The sequence below is a fragment of the Ctenopharyngodon idella genome, chromosome 17, assembly GCF_019924925.1.
Source record: "Ctenopharyngodon idella isolate HZGC_01 chromosome 17, HZGC01, whole genome shotgun sequence".
Taxonomy (NCBI): Eukaryota; Metazoa; Chordata; class Actinopteri; order Cypriniformes; family Xenocyprididae; genus Ctenopharyngodon; species Ctenopharyngodon idella.
Window position 1 is genome coordinate 28,673,517 of NC_067236.1, and position 20,983 is coordinate 28,694,499.

General features: G+C 36.8%; 1 long non-coding RNA gene across 1 annotated transcript in view; it reads right to left on the minus strand.

The window, feature by feature from the left end:
* LOC127499218 (uncharacterized) overlaps nucleotides 1-20,983 on the minus strand; it is a 183,509-nt gene that overhangs the window by 52,668 nt on the left and 109,858 nt on the right. The window contains exon 2 of the long non-coding RNA XR_007926074.1: nucleotides 289-475. This is a non-coding gene — a long non-coding RNA (uncharacterized LOC127499218). The remainder of the gene's footprint in view (nucleotides 1-288; nucleotides 476-20,983) is intronic.

Genomic DNA, 20,983 nt, shown 5'->3' on the forward strand with positions numbered 1-20,983 from the left:
TGTGGAAACTTTACACTGGACCTCAAGCAACATGGATTGTGTGAAATCCATGTCTTGCATACGTCTGTGCGTAGTGGTTCTTGAAGCACTGACTCCAGCTGCAGTCCACTCTTTGTGAATCTCCCCCCACATTTTTGAATGGGTTTTGTTTCACAATCCTCTCCAGGGTGCAGTTATCCCTATTGCTTGTACACTTTTTTTTCTACCACATCTTTTCCTTCCTTTCGCCTCTCTATTAATGTGCTTGGACACAGAGCTCTGTGAACAGCCAGCCTATTTTGCAATGACCTTTTGTGTCTTGCCCTCCTTGTGCAAGGTGTCAATGGTCGTCTTTTGGACAACTGTCAAGTCAGCAGTCTTCCCCATGATTGTGTAGCCTACAGAACTAGACTGAGAGACCATTTAAAGGCCTTTGCAGGTGTTTTGAGTTAATTAGCTGATTAGAGTGTGGCACCAGGTGTCTTCAATATTGAACCTTTTCACAATATTCAAATTTTCTGAGATACTGAATTTGGGATTTTCCTTAGTTGTCAGTTATAATCATCAAAATGAAAAGAAATAAACATTTGAAATATGTCAGTCTGTGTGTAATGAATGAATATAATATACAAGTTTCACTTTTTGAATGGAATTAGTGAAATAAATCAACTTTTTGATGATATTCTAATTATATGACCAGCACCTGTATAGTGCCCTACAGGAAAAACAATTGTATGAAATGCTTGAATATGGACATGTCCACATTTGTGTATCACCATCTGAAAGAGGTACACTGAAAAAAGTGAAACGTCTGTGTCATTAATTTAAAGTACATTTTTATATTGTTCCGATAGAAAATCATGATTTCTGGTTCCGGTTCAGTTTGGATAAATGCAAATAATGCTCCCCATAGGAAACAAACAAACAAACTAAAAACAATTTGTGATGCGATCTGGGAAAACCCGTTGGATGTAGCGATGGAACGTTTTCAGTAAAAAATAGGTCAAATGTCATTTTTTTTGTCAAAATTGGGTTATCATCTCTGAAAATATCTTGGCAAATTTCACCTGTTAAGTGCAGAAAAATAGCAATTTATAGTGGCAAGGCTGTCTTTCTCTAACGTTACTGTTTGAGAACACTCCCAGCGGAGGTAAAAAAGTTTAAGAGTAAAACATGCTTTGTAATATATTAATATAAAATATAAACAATTATATTTTTACATTTTCAAAAACTTAAACTTCTATAACTTTTTTTTTTTTCACTTTCATAATTTATTTCACTTCTACAATAATCTGACAAGTGTCTTCTTTAAAACAAGACCAACCTTAGGTCTATATTCCAAAGCATTCTTGAATTTCAACCATTTATGTTTGGATAGTGCATTTTCATTTCTATGCAAAAAAAGGGGCCGACCTGTTTTTCTCAAAATTCCGTCTCTGAAAATCGAGCAATCAGGTGATAGGTAAAATTTCACCATGTGATGGGTTTACGCAGATCACATCACATTTAGTTTAAGTATTTTCGCTTGACACCAGAGTGTTGATGTGCAGAACACATACTGGCTAGCTTAGAGTAACATTTTTTTTTTTTTTTTTTTTTTTAAGTTGGTCCAAGTATATATATATATATATATATATATATATATTATTTATTTATTTTTTTTTTTTTTTTCAGTGTAGGTTTTAGGTAAAAATTAAACAAGACGTTAAAATAACAAATTAATGCCCATGCATTTTCCTGCTGTCGTAGCAGTTTCAAATGACATAAAACTATATGTTTGCATAGTGTACTTCTTAAAATGTTAACACATTTTGCCCTATATTGTATGTTTAAATTTGTCATCACATTTACATACATTTTGTTTTTTCTCTTTTTTATATACTATACATATTTTGTTATTTTTCACTTGTTTGCACACTTGAATTTTCAATAATTTTCTGTATATCAGTTTATGACAAGTTTTGGTAATAAAATAAAACATTTTCTTACTTGCAAATCAAAACATATTAAGTGTCTGCATAATCTTGGCTACTTGACCATTCATTATGATGTCAGACTAAGCTGTAACCTATTTAAGCTCTATTTGTGCATCTAGTACATTATACTCTCCCAGCAAAATACAAAATGAAGACAAAAAGCATTTGGACATTTTATAGTAGAATATGTCAGTAGTTATTGTGATGAACTACACCTTATTCTGAGGAGAATGTCATACATCCACTGTAAAGCTAAAAAGATTAGGTTAGTTAAAAGTTTTCAGTTCTTTGCTAAACTTGATGTACTGTAAAGAACCACTGAACCTTTATTTTTAATCGAGGTCTATGCTGACCGGCTCGTGATTCACAGACATATTTAAAGGCTATCAAACTAAAAATCAACGTGTGCAGGCGATAGTAGCAGCAGTTCTAAAAAGCTCATTTTTTTGCATGCCGCAGGCCATTAAATTCCTTTATATTGTTCAGATGCCTCTATAATGACTTTATGCTTTCTTTGCAGAGTTAAACTTTAAGAACTTATTTCTTTGGCTTCAGCCAACATTTCAAGTCTTTTTGTGCTCGTGTGTAGACATCCAACTGTGAAGCATTTCACACCATCTACTCTGTTTGACCTCTCCATCAATCAAAGGCAATAACTTCCAAGAATCACAGAATAACATGGGCACCGGTTGCTCATCACTCGATTATGGAATTTTGCCTACAGTACTGCTCCGATCCTGCTGATTTTGTCCCATCTGGCACAATTCAATTAAGCATATGCTTGTGAAGTTTCAAATTGGAAAGTTTTAAGGTGCTAACAGTTCGGAAGAACATCACAATCTTGTTTGGGAAGGGACGTAATGGTGGAGTGGTTTATAGGTATTCCCTGTCTGCTCTTCATTAAAAGTCTGGTTGAGTCTCATGTAGTGGCTATGTTGTAATGAAAGGCTCACAGCAAGCACTGAGGTGGTAATCAGAAAGCCCAGACTCAACTGGTAACCAGGGCAACTGGAAATCAGGACTCATTTTTTTCTCCCTCTCAGACTTTTTCACAGGGTGCTCAATGTCCATGGAATACTAATAACGTTTATTCTGTTTCGTTTGCCGTTGGTTGCGCTAGACATCAAAACCCTTCAGAGAATAATGCGGAAATTGTGCGTGAGGTAATACATTGTACACATCATCAGCCAATCAAATTGATTATTTAAATGACAGACCTTTCATCCCAACAAGCACAAAAACAAAAACACCCCACCACTGCCAATCATCATTTCTGGATAAGAGGATTGTCATTGAGAGAACCTCTGTGCTCGTTTTGGTGAATAATCCTGACTGAGGAAGGGAAATGGGAGGATTAAAGGGTAATCAAGCCCCTGATGGATCTGGGACTGTAGAGCTCTCAGCAGTGCTGTTGAAAAATGATGTCATCTATTATAACCTGCGCTGATTCGTCTTTGGACCTGTAGTCTCTTCAGGTGCAGTATAATGGAGCTGGCCCAAACACAAACATTAGGGGCTGAAAATGGTCATAATAAATCCCAGCGTGGAGACAGTGTTCTGTCAGAACTCGCTGGTCTCTGGGAATGTGCAGACTACAGACCCTGAGGAAGGATGGTACATGTCAGAACCACCCAAGATGGCTGTCCAGACCTCTGTCATCTCATGGTTTCCCGCTGCTATATGACTCTCACTCTGTTTTTCCCTTTGAAGTCTTTCTCCTGTGCTTTGATAGTTCCCTTGGCAACACTGTGAAGACATCCTTAATTTGGCTACAGTGCACTTTCTGTAATTGATATAATAGTCTCCGACTTCAGAGTTCCGTTTTAAAAGAATAGCTCACAATCTACAAGTTTACAAGTTTCCATGCTTACGGACGGACGGACAGACGGACTGATGGATGAAGGGTTGGATGGTTGGATGGTCCATCCATTTCAATCGATGCATCAATAAGTGCATCGATTGAAAAAAAGTCTCTTATGGTCATCAAGGTTGTATTTCTATTTTAATAGTTTTCATTAAAAAAAAAAAAAAATATTCCTGTGATGGCAAATCTGAATTACTTCATTGTCACATGATCCTTCAAAAATCATTCTGATATGCTGATTTGGTGCTAAAGAAACATTTCTTGTTATTATCAATGATGGAAACAGTATTTTTTGGAAACTGCAATAGATTATTTTTTTCGATTCTTTAATGTAATGAATATAAAGTTCAAAAGAACAGCATTTATTTGAAATAGATTTGTTTTTGTTTTTTTTGTAACAATTTAAAAGACTTTACTGCCACTTTTGAATGGTCTAATGCACCTTTGCCATACATCCATCAGTCCATTCATGAATGACATTTATGTCCCCATTCTTATAGCACATTCAGTTATACTATTTGAAATCAATCAAGTAATATTCAGTGAGTATATTACTAGAAACTTTATCCATGTCTGTTGTAGATATGACAAATTATTTTCAAGCAGGGCCCACAATTAACATTTTGGCACATCAGGCAATGATGAGTAAAGTCATAAAAATTTCTTACTGGCCATGAAACTGTATTGCATGTATTTATTTATTATTTAAAACATTCATTTCTTATGAAAAATAAGCTATTTTACTTCATCTCTCTCTCTTTTTCTTGCATATTTGTGAAAAGTGCACGTAATTATGTCACACTGTGCAATCAGCAGATAACTGACCAAAGCCACATTTTACTTGCAAATGGCATTTGACGAGTGTTCATTTTGGATCTTGTTTGTAAGTCAGATGCCTTAACAGTGTAAGGGACAACAAGGTCAATTTAGCTCAAAGGGAATTATTTATTAATTTATAGGGAATAGGAAAGAAAGAGTTTTAAGAGCGTGAAATGATGAAGTTTTTATTAATATATGCATTTAATAAGACCTGATCTGAATGAACCATCAATCATTAATTTAACCCTTCTATCGCTTCCTAAGCGAGGTTATTAGATATTATATCAATGCACCAGTTCAGCTAGTATCTGGAGGTATACTTGCGTCTGTCGTTTATGTTTTTAAATGGGGATTCCTTTGTTGGCGTCTTTGGTCTCTGGTCTTTTAACTTTCCTGCTCTTAGCAGAGAGTACAGAGAGTACAGTTTAGACATGATTTCTCTAAAAAGAATATGAAACATTTTACACAGATTTCATTCATGCCATTCTTTGAGTTATTAGAAATCAATCACGCACATAATAAACAACACACTCTTTCAGTCAACCATTCAAAAGTTTGACAATTAACAATTACATGAATTGTGAGTGGTCTGAGCATAATGGTCACAAGTATAGGTTTTAAACATGATATAGAATTATGCAGTTGAATGATGTTTGATTACAAGTCCGTTTAGAATTGTTTTGGGATGATTTTATGCAGTTTTATGTAAAAAAACAAACAAACAAACAAAAAACAGTCTCTGTGGGTTTTCCTGTGGATTTCAACTCTGTGTCACTCAGAGGTCATTCAAAGATCTTGTAGGAAAAGAAGGTCTGTCTTATTTCTTTGTCTTAGGAGATCAAAAGACTGGCATTAACCCATGGTTTTCCTCATAGTCGCAATGTGAGGTGTTTTTCGACCATTAGTCTTAGGTTTACTGCCCAAAGTTGACAACGTTCTTCCTTAGCTTGGAAGCATGCATGGATATAAAGTACTTAGCTTGGTTTCCTAAACTGAATGGTGTCCCAAATGGAAGATCCTCTGATTTAGGGTCAAGTGTTGATTCAGAATTCTATGGAATATTCTGTTTGAACGATTCATCTGCAGGTTCACACTCAAATCCTACAACAGCAACGCTAGAACTGTAGAACTTTGAAGAACAGTTATGGTTAAGTGCTCTTAGGTTGGAAGTGAGGATGATTACCAGTTTCAGCATATGGCATCAATCACATGAAGAAAATGCTTATACCTGAGCCTTGAGTGCACATTGACAAAGGTGAATGGTGTTCTAAGTCAGGGGTGTCCAAGCCTGCTCCTGGAGAGCCGTCCTGCAGACTTCAGTTCCAACCCTGCTCCAACACACCTTTCTGTAATTATCAAGAAACCCTGAACACCTTGATTAGCTGATTCAGGTGTGTTTGATTGGGGTTGGAGCTAAAATCTGCAGGATGGTAGCTCTCCAGAGCAGGGTTGGACACCCCTGTTCTATATGATTTTCAGATTTTTTTGTTAACAGCCTCCAAACAACATGAGAATCTTGCTAAGTAAGTATTTAAAAATACCTATGAATACCAATACGTTCACCCTGGAAAGAAGGTGCATTACTCAGCCTTATAAAAAAAATACATGCTTGATACATAATACATACATAATTAGTTGTAATCAAAGAAACAAGTAGAATACATTTAGGCACTGTAGTGAAAATTATTGCTCAGAATTCATGTTAAATTTCTCTGGTGGTTCTTCATGAATGGTGGCACTAGAGGACTAATATCTCATTACTACAAGGAAATTACTCCATTTTCAAGAATGCACAAATAAGACTCAATTTAATTGTGTCTCCACTGACGAGACTGTCAACTTCTGTGGGGTTTAGTAGATGTGCTCTAAAAAAAATTCTTAATCAGCAGAAAGCTATGGATCAACAGTATGGCAGGTCAGTCCATACAGTAACATTTAATTTAAAAATAAATAATAAAGTTAGTTAACCCCATATAGTATTGAATATTGGAAGAAATAAATACTGTAGGACTTTATGTAACTTTTTTGCACATAGCACTGGTGCTACAGAGGTTGGAAGTTTTGTAGCACAGGCCACACAATTGTAGAACAAGTATAAAACATCTGCTGCCATCTCTGAAAACAACCAACAAGCAGTGCACATTAATGTTCCTTAGAGAACACATAAAATCCAACCCTTAACAAGAAATGTTTATAGACATTTTCTTTATGTGCCATAAATGGCAGACTGCAGGAACATAATACTCTTGCTTAACATTGTCAGTTTTTATTTATATAGCCCAATATCACTAATCACAATCCAAACAACATCCATTTTGTTTGAGCACTTGAGCACTTGACTCCTGTACACTTCTCTACAATGGAGAAAACGTATGGATTTGCATACATTTATTTCATTTTCTTTGGAGAAGAGTGTTATTTTTCATATTTTTACCCAAAATAGTGTGTTGTGAGCGCATTAGTGAGTATACAGACATGTAATGTCTGTTTAGAGGGTGCCCTCGTGCAGAAAGTACACAAGTGAGACTCAAAGAAGTCATAAAACTTATGACATTCCAGCTATCGCTGTAGCTGAATAAAATGAAGATACAGTTGTTTTGACTGACGATACATGAAGATAATAAACATAAGATTATGACAATATATGTTTTATCTGTGCTCTTCTAAACATTTTGGCTATTTCTTTTTTTAATAAAGTATATTTAATGCAATACTAATCGACATAGCCTTTATCACTGTATAGAATCAAAGTCCCTTTAAAGCAAGTCTTTTCACTCAGAGGCCATCTTTGAAACACCTCTTGGGCATTTCAGTCATGCAAGTACAGCTCCTATCTCTTTTCAAATTCTCCAAAGCTGTTCACCAAGCTAACAATTAAATTTCGTATTTAAAATCACCAGTAAAATCTGACATGAGCTGCCTAATAATGTTGTTTCTTATGCTCAAATGGCTTTAAAAGAAAGAAAAAAATGGTACTCCTAAGTGCAAGTCTCAGGTTTCTATGGGAACCGGAGCTTCTAATGGCAGCTGAAGTGACACAATGACTTTACCAACTGCTTATTCGCTCTTTTATTCAGAAGGCGGGACATATTCCAGCATATTGTGCATTGCAGTTTCCCCTATTCATAGTAATACGAGTGTCTTTCTACAAACCCAATTCCAAAAAAGTTGGGACACTGTACAAATTGTGAATAAAAAAGGAATGCAATGATGTGGAAGTTTCAAATTTCAATATTTTATTCAGAATACAACATAGATGACATATCAAATGTTTAAACTGAGAAAATGTATCATTTTAAGGGAAAAATAAGTTGATTTTAAATTTCATGGCATCAACACATCTCAAAAAAGTTGGGACAAGGCCATGTTTACCACTGTTTGGCATCCCCTCTTCTTTTTATAACAGTCTGCAAACGTCTGGGGACTGAGGAGACAAGTTGCTCGAATTTAGGAATAGGAATGTTGTCCCATTCTTGTCTAATACAGGCTTCTAGTTGCTCAACTGTCTTAGGTCTTCTTTGTCGTATCTTCCTCTTTATGATGCGCCAAATGTTGTCTATGGGTGAAAGATCTGGACTGCAGGCTGGCCATTTCAGTACCCGGATCCTTCTTCTACGCAGCCATGATGTTGTAACTGATGCAGTATGTGGTCTGGCATTGTCATGTTGGAAAATGCAAGGTCTTCCCTGAAAGAGACGACGTCTGGATGGGAGCATATGTTGTTCTAGAACTTGAATATACCTTTCAGCATTGATGGTGCCTTTCCAGATGTGTAAGCTGCCCATGCCACACGCACTCATGCAATCCCATACCATCAGAGATGCAGGCTTCTGAACTGAGTGCTGATAACAACTTGGGTTGTCCTTGTCCTCTTTAGTCCGGATGACATGGCGTCCCAGTTTTCCAAAAAGAACTTCAAATTTTGATTAGTCTGACCACAGAACAGTTTTCCACTTTGCCAAAGTCCATTTTAAATGAGCCTTGGCCCAGAGAAAACGCCTGCTCTTCTGGATCATGTTTAGATATGGCTTCTTTTTTGACCTATAGAGTTTTAGCCGGCAACGGCGAATGGCACGGTGGATTGTGTTCACCGACAATGTTTTCTGGAAGTATTCCTGAGCCCATGTTGTGATTTCCATTACAGTAGCATTCCTGTATGTGATGCAGTGCCGTCTAAGGGCCCGAAGATCACGGGCATCCAGTATGGTTTTCCGGCCTTGACCCTTACGCACAGAGATTGTTCCAGATTCTCTGAGTCTTTGGATGATATTATGCACTGTAGATGATGATAACTTCAAACTCTTTGCAATTTTTCTCTGAGAAACTCCTTTCTGATATTGCTCCACTATTTTTCGCCGCAGCATTGGGGGAATTGGTGATCCTCTGCCCATCTTGACTTCTGAGAGACACTGCCACTCTGAGAGGCTCTTTTTATACCCAATCATGTTACCAGTTGACCTAATAAGTTGCAAATTGGTCCTCCAGCTGTTCCTTATATGTACATTTAACTTTTCCGGCCTCTTATTGCTACCTGTCCCAACTTTTTTGGAATGTGTAGCTCTCATGGAATCCAAAATGAGCCAATATTTGGCATGACATTTCAAAATGTCTCACTTTCAACATTTGATATGTTATCTATATTCTATTGTGAATAAAATATAAGTTTATGAGATTTGTAAATTATTGCATTCCTTTTTTATTCACAATTTGTACAGTGTCCCAACTTTTTTGGAATCGGGTTTGTATATCTATAGTATTTGATAGAATACTATAAAGTAATATAATTTCTGCCTCGTACACATCAGATCACCAAAGGAAGTTATTTCAAACACTCAACTGACATTAGTTTGGAGTAAAAATGTCATTAAATGTTATCTTTTGCTGGACAACAGGTTTGTAAATGCTTCTCATTACAGGTTTGTTTGGCGAGTGTTGCTTTTTCAAATGCACATTATAAGTGACTAAACTAACAGAGCATGCAGAGATGGAGCAGTATTTACTGCAAACCGATTAATCTACTCTGATCGCAGTGCTGTGCTTCACCATGAAATATACTGTGCATATGTTTATTTAATCAAAAATTGCAGCCTTTGCAATTACTTTGGCTAAGCCAAATCGCGATTTTGCTATTAACCTCACACACAAACAAGCGCACAACAAATGCTCACGTCACACAAACAAGCAGCTCTTTCTCACACGTGCAAAACTGTATCGCACAGACTGGATTTTTCTTAGCATGGGTGGCACATATGTTGTACTGTACAGCCCTGATACTTAACTGTATGATAAAAATTATATGAATTTTGTTGAACTTCATTCCATTTTAGTTTTATACCTTAAATTTATACCTAAGCTCAAGTTGAAGAATTGTGATTGGTGTGTAACACAGCATGCCTTCGCAGAAATAGAAAGAAACTAATCAACACAGTATCCTGTTTCTTGTCACATTATCACATTTCATGTCTGCTTAAGACACACTGTTATACAAGAGAAAAAAGAAAAGAAAAGGTCAATTTACATCAATGACAAATGTCTAATTCAAAGCCTATATGCAATCTCGTGGAGAGAACTGATATTTTCTTTTCCCCAGTCTGTTTATACACTGTACCAGTATAAGAAATGTTTATTAATATCAGCCTTTCATTTTCTATTATCTTAAAAGCATTCTGCAGTGGTGGGTGTTTATTGATTTGATTTAAATAGCTATCTCCATGATGCCTAGGTTGATTTCTGTACTCATTCATTTTAATAACGCCTCAGCCCTCCAGTGCAAACATCTGTTTATGGCTTGCCCTATTGTTCATATGTCAATATCTATATTTATGAGTAAATATGTCCTATGCATTTTTGCATAACTTTTTCTCCTCTCTAATTCTCTAAGGTTCAAGTCAATTTTAATGCATCAAAATGCTATCAATTATATAATGATATCAATTATACGACTCTCTGAAGATTTTTAGCGTGGTAATGGATATGACAATGTTAATTTAATTGGTCTTGGTGGAATTGATCTGCTACGCTGCTGCTGAATTGCTGCTTCTGTGGATTATTGCTGTTGTTGTAGATTATTGCTGCTGCTGCTGATTATTGCTGCTGCTGCAGAGCAAGTACAGGAACTGCGAGTAAGACATGGTGCTGCTGCACAAATAGCATATGTGACCCTGGACCACAAAACCAGTCATAAGGGTCAATTTTTTTAAATTGAGATTTATACATCATCTGAAAGCTGAAAGCTTTCCATTGATGTATGGTTTGTTAGGATAGGACAATATTTTGCTACTTTTACTATACTATTTGAAAATCTGAGGGTGCAAAAAAATCTAAATATTGAGAAAATCACCTTTAAATTCGTCAGAAATTACTTAGTACTTAGCAATGCATATCCACTCACAAAAACAATTTTTTGATATATTTACCGTAGGAAATTTACAAAATATCTTCATGGAACATGAGCTTTACCTAATATCCTAATGATTTTTGGCATAAAAGAAAAATCGACAATTTTGACCCATACAATGTATTGTTGGCTATTGCTACAAATATACCTGTGCGACTTATGACTGGTTTATATATCAATAACCCACAGCAGATCTATACAGGTGGAGCTGGGGAAGGTGGAGGGTTTTAGAGGAACTCTGAAACGTACTGCAAACTGCTATAGTGAATGTAACAAAACAAGCTCATTGGCTGCAGAAGTGGCATGGACCAATCACCTTGTGCCAAGTAGTTAATGCTGTAATTATCATCAGCTTGCATTAAGGACCCATCATCCTGCACCATCTAGAGTTTCGTGACTGAACTATGTATTTCAATCATGACAACTCTCTGAAGATTTTTAGCGTATGACAATGTTAATTTATTTGGTCTTGATGGAATAGATATGCTATGCTGCTGCTGAATTGCTGCTGCTGTAGATTATTTCTGTTGTTGTAGATTATTTCTGCTGCTGCTGCTGCAGAGCAAGTACAGGGACTTGGTACTGCCAATACATACGCCAATACGCTACTGCGAGTAAGACATAGTGCTACTGCACAAATAGCATATATCAATAACCCCCAAACAAAGCTGGAACAAGAAATGACAATACAGTCAAATGTGATGCTGCTGTGAGCATGAAAACATACTGCTGCTATACATTAATATGCTTGAATGATCCCCCATCAAAGCAGAAGAAGAGATGAAATGCAGATCTATCGCCAAGATATATGTACTGCTGCTGCTCCAGAGAGCCATGAGACCGCATGTTTGCTATCTATGTGTGCCTGGGCCTGCTTTGTTGAATGGCTTAATGCTAGTGGACAATTGCTCGACCAGTCGCTTGACCAGTTAGCTTAAAACTAGTGACTTGGCTAAAAATGTGTCTGGGCTAGCGAAGCCCAGAAAATATAACTAATGGCTTAGCAATGTGAACCTGGGTTTCGTGCCCTTAGGTTTATTTAACTAATGACCTAAATAGCTATGTATGCCTGAGCCAATAGCTCAAACTTACCTAGGTATAAACGCGCACTATGTGTGTCGTTAAAACAAGATATCACGTTGCAAGCTAATAGAGATGAAGAAACCCCCAGCAACCACCTGAGCATTTAGTTTGAAATTCTTTGTCACTGATAGTTGTCATTGTCATTATTCTCTTACCAATTATCATCAACGTAACTGCAGTAAAAATACTTACCTTAACCTATTAATAAGCTAGCAAAAAAAAGTATCCTGCGATAGCATCAATCGCTGTTCACCCTGTAGTTGTGGTATAATATGCAGAGAAATAATTCTGCCGGAAAATTCAGCTTCTCGCTTATTTTCGTATTTGATAGTGATCGCAACAGTCCGCAACAGTCTATAGAGTGGAATAGAGTGGAACTTTGTCGACTATGAGAAGGCATTTGATAGCTTGGATCGAGAGACCCTTTAGAAGCTCTTTCGACACTACGGCATCCCAAGTTGAGTTAGTCAACCTGATCGGAAAATCTTATGATGGAATGTCTTATAGAGTCATCTATAGAGGGCAGCTTACCAACAGCTTCCAGGTGAAGAGTTAGGCAAGGATGCCTGCTGTCACCCTTCCTTTTCCTTTTTGCCATAGACTGGATTATGAAGTAATCCACAAGAGTGCGAAAGAACGGAATCCAGTGGACCTCGTGGACCCAGCTTGAGGACCTGGACTTTGCTGATGACCTTGTACTTCTCTCTCATAACAAACAGCAGATGCAAGAGAAGATGGATGTAGTGTCAACTATCTAATCTCAGATTGTCCTCAACATTAACATACATTTATTCTCAAGATAAAATCTACAAGCATGGACCCAGTCATGCCCAATGGAAGACCCCTGGAAGAAGTCCAGTCCTTCACTTACCTGGGCAGCATCATTGACCAACTAGGCGGCACAGATGCAGATGTCAAGGCAAGGATTGGCAAAGCAAGAGTGGCCTACATATAGCTCAAGAACATCTGGAGCTCCAGAAACCTATCCTTGGCAACAAGGATCTGCCTATTTAACTCTAGCATGAAGTCAGTGTTGCTGTATGGAGCGGAAACCTGGAGGACGACCAAGATGACCATCAGGAAGGTCCAAACCTTCATTAATTTTGGGAAAGGACTCAAACTCCCTGCTGAAGAAGAAGTCAGGAAGAGAAGATGGGGCTGAAGAGGGCACACTCTTTGTAGACCTCCAACCAACATCAACAGGCAGGCATTGAAGTGGAACCCCCAAAGAAAGCGTGACCACTTGCGACGTGACCACGAGGCCGACATCACCAAGATGGGTTACACCTGGAACCAACTGAAAAGAATGGCCAAAGACAGAGGGCTCTGGAGATCTGCGGTTGGTGGTCCATACCCTGGCAAGGGCATAAGGAAGTAAGTAAGCTGCTGTTATATTTTCGCTACATGCAATCTGAATTGCTACTGCTGCTACAGCTGCACTTGATATAAACACCTCAGAAGGCCACACTCAGGATCAACTACATGTCCGTGATCAGCCACACTGCCCACCGCTGCAAAACGCGCCTCAAACGGAAACAATGATGATATCCAGAGCACAAACACAGATATCAGTGCGCATTTGCCAATAATATAAATATCAGTATCAACTAGGGTGATCTTGCTTTCATTCGAGAAAAACTGCCTTGACTCCCTCTAGGTAAGCTGAAATGATGTTATAAAATTCTTACGTGACAGCAGTGATGTCACTTACCTTAAACCTACTAATAGCTGACGATAAGCATGAATAGCTGTTCATCCTGTAGTTAGGAAAATAGTTTATGCCCAAACATTTTCTGCCTGAAATGCGGCTGCTCACGTGCTTCGTATGTAAATAGATGAATACATCGTTTGCATTTAATCATGAGAATATCATTGCATGATCGATTCATTAGTCAACACATGACTCTTAACTCATTTAGCAAGAGACACAGTGTCTAACATTAAGTTTGCTAGCATTCTGTTGTTGTTTATATTCAATTACAATTTGAATTTGTTATACATGCTGCTGCACAAAACTCGGATTTTCTGTAGCTCTGTTTAATAAACAAATACAAAAGCAAAAGCCTGTTTCACTTTGAAGAGTTCAGCAAAGCTTATCCCTGTATCCTCATGCAACTAACATTGTCTGCTTGCTGCGGCAGCATAAATGCAATAAGCATATTTGCTAGCTGCTAACATGCCCAGCAATTCACTCTGAGCATTAAACAGCCATTTAAATGTGTGAACAACAAGCTCATTGGCTGCAGAAGTGACATGGACCAATCAGCTTGTGCCAAGTAGTTAATGCTGTAATTATCATCGGCTTGCGTTAAAGGATTAGTTCACTTTGAAATGAAAATTAGCCCAAGCTTTACTCACCCTCAAGCCATTCTAGGTGTATATGACTTTCTTCTTTTTGATGAACATAATCACAGAAATATTAATAAATATCCTGACGCATCTGAGCTTTATAACGACAGTGATAGGGTTCAATGAGTATGAGCTGAAGATGGTGCATCCATCCACATCCACCCATCATAAATATGTACTCCACACGGCTCCAGAGGTTTAATTAAGGCCTTCTGAAGCAAAACAATGTGTTTGTGTAAAAAAAAAAAATCCATATATAACAAGTTATGAAGTAAAATATCTCACCTCCGCATGAGCTGCCTTCCGTATTCAACGTACGCAGAAAGTGTAAAACTCTTGCAGTTCGCAAAGCTCCCTATTCAACCTACGAAAAAAGTGTAACTGACGTGATGCCAGTTTACATTTTCTTCGTATCTTCAATACAGAAGGCGACTTGTGCGGAAGCGAGATATTTTACTTTATAACTTTAGAATTTTTTTTTTTTTTTTACCCAAATGCATCGTTTCGCTTCAGAAGGCCTTTATTAACCCTCCGGAGCCATGTGAAGCACATATTTATGATGGGTGGATGTGGATGAAAGCACTTTCTTCAGCTCATACTCATTGAACCCTATCACTGCCATTATAAAGCTAGGATGCATCAGGATATTTATTAATATTTCTGCAGTTATGTTCATCAGAAAGAAGAAAGTCATATACACCTAGGATGGCTTGAGGGTGAGTAAAGCTTGGGCAAATTTTCATTTCAAAGTGAACTAATCCTTTAAGGACCCATCAGCCTGCGCCATCTAGAGATTCATGACTGAACTATGTACATAAATATATAGCAAATTGCTGAATTATATCTCAGGCATTATGCATATAACAGCATGATATTTTTCTTGGGTGAATCTAATGTCATTTGCCCCAAAACAGGCTGCGGTGTGTTAAAAACAGAAAGGCTGTGCTCTTGAATCACCGGTTTCAAAGGGTTTAAATCCACTGAGAAATTTTACCATCAAGTGGGATTACTTCTTGAGCCAGGAATGAGAGAATCCATAAAGATTTAAGCTCTTTGGAGTGGAAGTGCGGCTTTATTTTTGCAGGGTGCAGGTCAATAATGGCACTCAAAAGAAAAACTGAGGGCATATACATTCTTGAAAGAACTCATGACAATATTCATGCTTGCTTTGTAATCCTGATGACTTTTTAATGCACATGTTTAATCATGTGCATTAAAAGTGAAAGTAATGCTAATTAGAACAAACAGTTCTAATTAGCATTACTTTTACTTTTATTGAATATATAGTCATGTCCATATTATTAGGTCAGAAACATTTCTTGCAACTTCTTTTGATATCATCTGTGGTAAAATGATAGTGTTAGTTTAAAACTAATTGTACTTGGTGGGGCTAAAACTGAATATTGTACTAAACGTAAATTGCTTAAGACAAAAATAAACATACGTAAATTGTGGGGTAAAACAGAATTGATTTACACTCAGCAGGGAGAGAAACACAGTCAATTTGAAGGCCAACTCATTTCAAATCCATTATACTGTGCTTGTTATGACCATCAGAAAAGTGAAACAGACAATTAGTGAAAGAAGGTTGAATATAATGAGTTTTATGAGATTGGAATTTTCAAAAGCAATGGGTGCAAAAATTATGCACAAAATGCTTTTGAGGTCAAATTAGTTCAAATTAATATTTAGAGTAAAGTTTTAATTTTTCTCTGTTTAATTCATATTTGATATAGTTGCTGTTGAGCAGACCCCCCCCCCCCATCCTCAAACTGTTGGTAAAGTACAACTTATTTGAGTAAGTACAACATTTTCTTTACTCAAGAAATACTGTATATATAAAGGATAATGTTTTATGATAGTATAGCATTTGTTGAGTCATAGCCAGTACTCTCTTAAATAGGCTCTGCATAGCACTTTGTCAACAATAGCTCAAGATTTTGGCTAAATGAGAAGAAGAAGAAAACTGATCACCCATAAAGCTACAGTAAACTTTATAACCTGTATGTTGATGAAAATGTAATGCAATGCACCTTCTGCCTCAGATACGGCTATTATAGTGACGGACAAAGCACGCATATCCAAAATTCTCTAAATTTGTGAATTAAAAACCTTTGTAATTCTATTTGAGCTTGATTTTGGTATAATGATAATAATATAATGATGCAATTTATTTTATTTCAAGCAAAAAAAACCAAAAAAAAAATATGGTTTTAGCTTTAGTTAAGAACAATAACCCTGGATTCATCCTGCACTTCCATATTCATATGCTGCAGACATTTTAACAGTCACCTAGAGAAGTATCAGTGAGGGTTAGGCAGTAGACAGATTGTAAGGTCTTTCTGGCTAATCGCAGGCACATATATCACTCACCAGACATTGCACAAGCTAGGTTAGATCTAAAGCAGGTTAGGATTGAGATGAAAATGGCTTGTAGATAGTGTGCAGTAAATCACATGGGAATGACTCCATTATGCTTGCAGGTCTAGATGTGTTAGTAAATACGCTCCAGTGGAGGTCACACAGTAATGCCACAGAGGTCAGCATAATAAAGAGAGGTCAGAATTTTTACAATTTGCATCTTTGAGGATATGATAAGATTCTCTTTCTTTTAAATCTTTTTCAACAAAAAATTACAGTAGATTCAAAAATAAAAAAGACAGACTATTGCCCATATATAACAGAATGCACGTGTAGTATAATTACTAATGCTGTGTGAGGAATGTTTCTCATGCTTAGTAACACTATTTCTTCTCAGCTGAAGGCCACAGAAATATTCTACAGTTGGAGGAGATGTTTAATATTTATAGTGCCACTATAGGTCTCCAGAGGCCACATGCGCTAGGGCAGAAAAACCCTACCTTGAGATCATCCTTTGAGAAATGGCTCTCTCTTGTACCCATAAATTTCTCCTTATCCTTCAATTCAATACGGATAGGCCAAGAGGAAGATAGCATATATCACATAAATGTGAGGATGAGACCTACTGCTTATGAAGTGCTGTGTATTGTGTGCAACATCTTGCTGTAATTTAGTTTTGGTGACGCGATTAGTAAGCTTTAAACCTGGGATTGGTGACTATTGGCATTTTGCAGTTATTTTTCATAAATTCATTACCATTAAAAAGTTTGGGGTCAGTTTTTTTTTTTTTTTTTTCCTGAAATAAATTAATAAAGCAAGGATGCATTAAATTCATCAAATATTGAGCAACCAATCAGCATATTAAAATGATTTCTGAAGGATCATGTGACCAGTGGTGGACAAAGTACACAAATCAAGTAACTGAGTAAAAGTAAAGATACCCTAACAAAATATTACTCCGGTAAAAGTAGGCTATTAAGTACTCCCTTACAGTTTTACTAGAGTAAAAGTACAAAAGTACTTGGTTAAATGTACTTACTGTAAGCATTAAAAGTAAAAAGTATAGGGGGAGGGGGGTACAGCTCAGTATGACATCATTATTAATTACTATGAATTAATTACTACAAGTAGACAGCACTAGTCAATAGGGAAGATTATGCAGACACTTAATATTAATCTGCAAGTATAAGAAAATGTTTTGTTTTATTAACAAAACTTGACATATAGCCTACTGATAACTACTACTGATAAAATAACAAAATATACCATATAAATATACCATATAGTAGGCCTATATAGAAATAACGAAAAACAAAATGTGTGTTGACAAATATGAATATACGATATAAAAACAGGTGTCACATAGGGCAAAATGTGTTAACATTTTAAGAAGTATGCTGGGCAAACTTACTAGTTTTAAATAATTTGAAACTGCTATGGCACCGGGGAAGATGAATGGGCATTAATATGCATTATTTTAACGTTATGTTCAGTTTTTACCTAAAACCTACCCTTTCAGACAGTAAAGCACAAATTTCTGCTTTCCGACATGTCCGCTTGCCCTTTTAAAGCAGATTTAGTTTACAAACAACTGACAGTTGGGACCTAAATATGATTTTCATTTACAATAATAAATCCTAAAATTAGTAACTTATTTTTCAGTCGTGTACTTTAGTGCAGTAAGTAAAAGTAAAGTAAAAATACTTTGTTACTGTCCACCACTACATGTGAGTTGTAACACTGAAGACTGGAGTAATGGCTACTGAAAATTCAGCTTTGCCATCACATGAATAAATTACATTTTAAAACACTTATTTTAAATTGTAATAATATTTCACAATAGTACCATTTCTACTGTATTTTTTTATCAAAAAAACGCAGTCTTGGTGAACATGAGACTTCTTCCGAAAATGTTAAATCTTACCAACCCCAAAAGTTTGAAGTGTATATATTTTACACTTTTGAAGTGTATATATTTGCTGTCATTTTAAATTGTCATCAGTTATTACTGAGGCAAAACTCATCCTACCACATAGCTATACCTAACATAAAAGAAACAGCAATTAAACTTTTACAAGGAAATGTGCAATATTACACTGCATAATCACTTGTTCCTCAAGGAGGGAGTTTATTAATTTCTGTATTTTCAGTGTTTGTCAACATCATCCAACTTTTGTTGTGTGATCTTGCTCTTCTGAAACAGTTTTATGATGTAAAGATGGCAAAACTATAAAAAAGAAAACTTTTCTCACAGGACGTGCAGCAAACGTTTGATTTGGACTAGAGTGTCAGACTTTTTACCAGTGACTGTAAACAGATTTTAAAGTTTATACTGTATAATATTTTCTTTTAAGTTTGTACAAACCCGATTCCAAAAAAGTTGGGACACTGTACAAATTGTGAATAAAAAAGGAATGCAATAATTTACAAATCTCATAAACTTATATTTTATTCACAATAGAATATAGATAACATAACAAATGTTGAAAGTGAGACATTTTGAAATGTCATGCCAAATATTGGCTCATTTTGGATTTCATGAGAGCTACACATTCCAAAGTTGGGACAGGTAGCAATAAGAGGCCGGAAAAGTTAAATGTACATATAAGGAACAGCTGGAGGACCAATTTGCAACTTATTAGGTAAATTGGCAACATGATTGGGTATAAAAAGAGCCTCTCAGAGTGGCAGTGTCTCTCAGAAGTCAAGATGGGCAGAGGATCACCAATTCCCCCAATGCTGCGTCGAAAAATAGTGGAGCAATATCAGAAAGGAGTTTCTCAGAGAAAAATTGCAAAGCGTTTGAAGTTATCATTATCTACAGTGCATAATATCATCCAAAGATTCAGAGAATCTGGAACAATCTCTGTGTGTAAGGGTCAAGGCCAGAAAACCATACTGGATGCCCGTGATCTTCGGGCCCTTAGACGGCACTGCATCACATACAGGAATGCTACTGTAATGGAAATCACAACATGGGCTCAGGAATACTTCCAGAAAACATTGTCGGTGAACACAATCCACCGTGCCATTCGCCGTTGCCGGCTAAAACTCTATAGGTCAAAAAAGAAGCCATATCTAAACATGATCCAGAAGAGCAGGCGTTTTCTCTGGGCCAAGGCTCATTTAAAATGGACTGTGGCAAAGTGGAAAACTGTTCTGTGGTCAGACGAATCAAAATTTGAAGTTCTTTTTGGAAAACTGGGACGCCATGTCATCCGGACTAAAGAGGACAAGGACAACCCAAGTTGTTATCAGCGCTCAGTTCAGAAGCCTGCATCTCTGATGGTATGGGGTTGCATGAGTGCGTGTAGCATGGGCAGCTTACACATCTGGAAAGGCACCATCAATGCTGAAAGGTTTATCCAAGTTCTAGAACAACATATGCTCCCATCCAGACGTCGTCTCTTTCAGGGAAGACCTTGCATTTTCCAACATGACAATGCCAGACCACATACTGCATCAATTACAACATCATGGCTGCGTAGAAGAAGGATCCGGGTACTGAAATGGCCAGCCTGCAGTCCAGATCTTTCACCCATAGAAAACATTTGGCGCATCATAAAGAGGAAGATGCGACAAAGAAGACCTAAGACAGTTGAGCAACTAGAAGCCTGTATTAGACAAGAATGGGACAACATTCCTATTCCTAAACTTGAGCAACTTGTCTCCTCAGTCACCAGACGTTTGCAGACTGTTATAAAAAGAAGAGGGGATGCCACACAGTGGTAAACATGGCCTTGTCCCAACTTTTTTGAGATGTGTTGATGCCATGAAATTTAAAATCAACTTATTTTTCCCTTAAAATGATACATTTTCTCAGTTTAAACATTTGATATGTCATCTGATGTTGTATATATGTTGTATTCTAAATAAAATATTGAAATTCGAAACTTCCACATCATTGCATTCCTTTTTTATTCACAATTTGTACAGTGTCTCAACTTTTTTGGAATCGGGTTTGTAGTTTTAACTCCACAAGAGTAATGTAGTTGTACCAGTAAGGTTAAGTCCATCACCACTTTATCTCAGTCTTTTTCTTACCAGTTTAAAATATGCCAAAAGTGCTTGTGATTAGTTGGGTGATTTTGTTGCTGGCAAAAACAACAATGGGCAACCAGTGTGTGCTTGGTTTCTGAAATGGACATCAAGTTT